The sequence below is a fragment of the Belonocnema kinseyi genome, chromosome 3 (assembly GCF_010883055.1).
Source record: "Belonocnema kinseyi isolate 2016_QV_RU_SX_M_011 chromosome 3, B_treatae_v1, whole genome shotgun sequence".
In the NCBI taxonomy this organism is placed as follows: Eukaryota; Metazoa; Arthropoda; class Insecta; order Hymenoptera; family Cynipidae; genus Belonocnema; species Belonocnema kinseyi.
The window spans coordinates 75,091,800-75,097,427 of NC_046659.1; the positions used below are offsets into that span (position 1 = coordinate 75,091,800).

At 34.5% G+C, this 5,628-nt stretch overlaps 1 protein-coding gene across 1 annotated transcript in view; it reads left to right on the forward strand.

Annotated features, from left to right (window-relative positions):
- Window positions 1–5,628, forward strand: part of LOC117169880 (neprilysin-2-like) — a 45,475-nt gene that overhangs the window by 12,312 nt on the left and 27,535 nt on the right. The window lies entirely within an intron of this gene.

Here is a 5,628-nt window from a genome sequence, read left to right on the forward strand (position 1 = left end):
TAACATTAGCATAAAATATCTTTTAAAATAACCTACAATATTTAAAATGCATTGAAATCTTTTTAGGTTTTTTAAAATTATAAAAATGTCATGCGATATAAAAAGAATTTAAGAGAATTCCAAAGCATTAAAAGAACGCATGATAAATCAATAAGAATTCAGAATAAATGGAAAAAAATGTCAAATCTCTTGAAATCTTAGAAACCCTACGAAATACTTGATTTGTCTTGAACACATTTTTTTGAAACCACTGAACTTACAGATTTTTAAAACTTTTCTGTGCCTTTAAAATAAGTACCGCCCTTCTACGGGCCATATATATTTCCTATCAAATTTCTTAAATTATTATTTTTTAATTAGAATGTAATAAATTATGGGCTTCAGTAGAAAAGCAAATTAAAATTCAGCAAATAATTGAATAATTAAATATATTTAATTTGAAATTGGCAGAATTACTGCCCTTTTCCAGCTCGCATACATTTTTGCTGCAAACCTAACTGGCTTTTGAATTACTTGACCGAACTTATAAGAAGGAAGACAAAATAATCACGCACATGTTGGTTTGCTATTACTTATAAACAATAAATAAAATCATTCTTGATAGAAAAGAATCAATCTTACAGTAACATTATTAAAAAAGAAGGCAAATATAATAATCAATATTAAACCTAACCTAAAAATCAAGCATTCGGAAATTATTGTTACCAACGCAGATGAATGAAAGTAAAATCTAAAATATATGCTATTCTTATCTTCAATTACTTATTACTCTTATAGTTATCTCTAAATGAAAAGACGCCCACGTGTCGACACTGTTGGCATTTCCAGATTCACTGGAGGTAAAACAAAAGACCTCGCGAAAGACGCGCGAATACCAACGAGGCACCAGATAACGCGTCACATGATGCTGCGCAAATTTAAAGTTTGTTTGCGAAAAATAATTGCAAAAATTATTATTCACATTAGTATTCGGTATATTAATATTTCCTTGACTATTCTTAAAATTGCAGGTAAAATTACCTAATAATAAGGAAAGGCTATTCGGCCCGTTAACAGACTGAATCAGGGCCGTTACATTAATTTATTAATCAGGCATCCTGAGCAGGACCTGATGTGGGCCTTCTTTTAAATAAGTCAAAATAAGGCAATTTCCGCACAGGTGTATGTTATTTAGAGTTACTATTTTCTTAGATCAGAGATACTTAAAAATTTTACCTTAGATGTTGCTTTATTCGAGCCTTAGTCTTTTTGATGGGATATTTATTAACTTGTTGACGCCATTTTCTTGCCGCCTTTAATCTTTTTTCTTTGGTACTAACCTTTTTTCTTCTTTCATACATTTCTATGATTGATTCGATTTTTGACTTTTACTTTTAGCCATTTCACTATTATAACTAAATTACATACATATACATAAACAACAAGATGTGAATCTATCTCGCAAGCACGTCTTGTAAACACGCTGGTATCCTATCCTTCATCCAAGGTGTAACAGATGACATATAAAAAATATTCAACAAACACAAAATCCAAACTATATTTAAACTACATGCAAAAATACAGGGTCGCCTAATTTAACTGAAAAATTTTAGAGCCTTGTATTTTTATACATAAAATGTAATTTTATTGAAGAAATTTAAGAAAAATAGTGAAAGACATTTGAATTCTACATTTTGAATTTTCGATGTTGCCGCCTTAAGCATGAACTATGGCTCACGGTCGGTCGACAAATGAGTAACATGCGGTACGAATGTGCTTCTGTAGGACCTTCATCCATCAACTTATTATTATCAATATATTAGGAACATAATTTTTCATATTCGATCATCCCAACAAACAGTGTAATTGGAGAAAAAAAAGAGAGTTTGTCATCAAAGCCATTTTTCGTGAATGCATAAAGATCCCACTAGAGCACGTTCGTGCAGCGCGCGACTCATTTGACGACCAAGTCAGAGCCATAGTTCGGAATCAAGGCAGCCATATCGAAAATTCGACATAAAATTTTAAAATTTAAATATTTTACACCATTTTTTTCATTACATTAAATTTTATATATGCAAAAAAAAGCGTTTTTAAAAATTTCAGTTCAATTAGGCTACCCTGTGGGACAACTATTAAACAAACCCTGAAGACAAAAAGGCACCTCTCATTGAAAACTGTAGAGCGATGAGAAAACGTATTCAGGAACAGGGGAGTAAAGTCAGACTGAAACATTTCAAGTAATCAGTACTAGACGAGTGTCATATCCAAACAGGTTATAACATTACATTTGACAAAGCTAACCATCGCAAACTTAAAACTTCCTAAGATCATCAATAGGGACATTGGATATAACACCAATCCGATTTGTTTTTCCGTCCTCTCCTATTTAAAAAAAAAGATTTGATTGGCCAATTAGGTCCGACCAGTCTCCACTGTACACCAAGAGTTTGGCCATAGTGCAGGATATCTCCAAATGTCACGCAGGTTTCAGGTCATCTGTTTGATGTAAAAACCCCACTTTCCACAAACCTTCTTATTCATTTTAGATCACACATTTTTTATGGGATTTTCATCTGGGAATTGTGAGGGCCAGTTGAAGACAGTAATTTCAATTTCCTCTTCCTGAAGCATCCATTCTCTATTTACTTGCCCCAAACTCTTCTCTGTAGATTTTCTTAAAACCGTCTTTTAGATTTCAAGCATCCTTTCGGAGATTAGGTTGCCAGTGAACACATGAATGATGGCAAAACCCAGCTTGCAGAAGCAACCCCACGCATGGATCTTGACCGAATGCATAACGTTTCTTTCGACAAACGATAGATCGCGTATGGACCACGCACGTGGTGTACAAACCCATGCCTAGAACGATGGCTTATCAGTGAAAAATACGTAAAATACGAATCATACGAAGAATAGTCACATGTCCGTCGCTTTTGAATGTGCTCTTGTTTCAAGAACGGGTTCAGCAGATATCGCATAGCGATGTATCATCTGTAGACCTACATTTTTCTACGCGGCTTACACTTTTTTCGCAAATCTTCAAAGTTCCCCACATTTTTATACCACTTCATTCACTTCCTTACAAAGTCCGTCGACTTTCTCATTTAAAACACAGCTACTGTGAAAGTCTTTTTGGTCCTTTTGGACGCGCACACATATACACAGCTTCGAACCAACTCGCGTGGGCGACACTTATTGCGCAATACGTCTTTCCGATTTCTTAAAACGAATGTTACTGGACCAAAACTTGTAGCAAATCTTAGACTAAGCTTTCCTGAGCCTAACACCGTAAATAATTTCTTATTTTTTTTATTTTTATGGATTGGTTTTGCTACTTAAGTTCGTTTATATTTGATTGGATGTAGACGTATTCCCTCATGACTTAACCTCATTACTTTTACAATGGAGTTTTTATCTAAACAATAGAAAATTTAAATGATTCTTAATTTTGGAGAGAGCAGCAGGGGTATCGAGGCTGCTGTCACTCTTTATGCTCAACGTTTACCAGGCATTATACAGTCACGCTCTTCTTTCACTGAAAAAACTAGTTGGTTGGGACATCTAAAAATTAGTAGGCTGAACTGTTTTAATTTGTAATATATGCCGCTGCTATTAAAGTGGTTGCGGCTACTCCTTTTGTTTGCAATATTGGTGGTAGTTGTCCTTACTACTTTATTTGTTTTCGCTACAAATTTCGATGGTAGTTACTACTTTCAGGTAGGTGTGTTTACTACTTGAAATAGTAAGCGTTACTACTTCAATTAGTAAGTCTTACTATTAAATTAGTTATTTTACAATTAAATTAGTTGATCTTATTACTTAAAGTAGTAATCCTTACAAGTATATAATCTTATATAATATTACTATTCAATCCTATATTTTCTTACTATTCATATAATTATATTTATCCCTCTAGAAAGCTGAATTATCACGATGATGTATTTATACGAATTAGGGTACCTTTTCACTGAGGCCTGTTTTGAAGTATTCGTTGAATTTATTTAACACATCGAGTTCACATCTAGGTTATTAATCAGTCAAATTTGCCATAATCCAACAAAGTAACTAGAAATGAATCCTATGAAAAATATTCATTCCACGATTATTTCAAAACAGGCCTCCGTAAAAAGGTGCCCAAGGCGTAGGCCGTAGAGGACGCCCTAACGTTTTATACGATGCTCTTCAATATTTTCGACGTGTTTACACTTTATACGTAAAGGTTCAGGTTAAAATGGGGATCATCAAAAACATGACGCGATATTTCGATGCGAATGTTGGCAGCACTGCTCAGATTTCAGTTTTATCCTTACTGATATAACCTTCATAGAAGGACTAACGGCGACTAGTTGCCGTAAAAACTGGTTAGTTACTGTTACCATCGAAGTAGTTGTTGTAGCTTATACTAACTCTACTAATAAGGAGCTTCTTGTTGCAACTAACCATTTTTTTCAGTGTTTCACTTGATTTATAACAAATTCGCCATTGATGTAAGCTTACAAGTGAAATAAAAGCATCGTCAAATAAAAATTACTGGATTTAATAATGAAATCGCGATATTATTTACAGTTGCTCATGATCCTCATGTTAGTACTCTACAACTTATTCATGATTCCAGAATGTCTCTAAGCAGCGTTCGGAGGATTTTGAAACGTAATAAATATAATCCATACCATATTTCGCTATACAACAAGCTTCATGGTAATGATTTTTTAGACTTGAGTGACATTTTGTCCATGGGCGCTTCAAAAGACACAAGAGAATCCGAGTTTCTTGTTTGACTTTTGTTCTCAGACAAGTCGTTTTTCGTTAACCTCGATATACTTATTCGGCATAACATGCATTATTAGAGCATGTAAAATCCACACTGATTGCGCGAAATTGAGCGTAAGTATTCTTGATCCATGAAAGTTTAACGTGGATTAACTGCAGGCTAACTTGTTGACCCATATTTTATTGACAGTAATTGAACCAGTGATAAATAATAGTGACTTTTTGCAAAATAAACTTCCAACATTGCTTGTAGACCTAAGCTGAGTACACGCAGCGACCGCAGCAAGAGCTGCCACTGCTTTTGACACAAGCGGTGAGGTTTAAAATAAAAAATTTTGGAATATCAAGAGCCACAGTTGTCAACGTACTGACTGCTCGATCATTCACACGAGCCAATCGTGCTAATGACAACAGCAGCACGAGCTCGATGAGTGTTGCGTTTAGCCCGGACAGTTCTTGGGATTAACAACAATCTCTCGTCTTAATCTTTAATAGCGCGTGATGTCAAGTAGCTCTAATGTTGAATGACAACGGCGCATGTCGCTCGAATTTTTCACCGCATTATCAAATGCTGAAAGTACTAAGGGAAAAACGTGTCATGATCAAATATACTTTGCGTACTTGATAAGTTGGGTAATATTTTTATACCAGTCATACATGGTGAAACAACAGTTCAAAAAATATTGAAGAAAGCAGTAAGTTCCTGAAATTACCTAATAGAACAATATGTAATATATTTACGTTTCTGATTTTCTTTCTCATTGAATAATAATATTGAGAAATACAGTCTGTCAAGTTAAAGCGTGGGTGGCTTTACTCGCAGTCGGTAAGGTGTATCGACATGATTTTGGTGTCAAAATATTAAGAAGAGCTCCC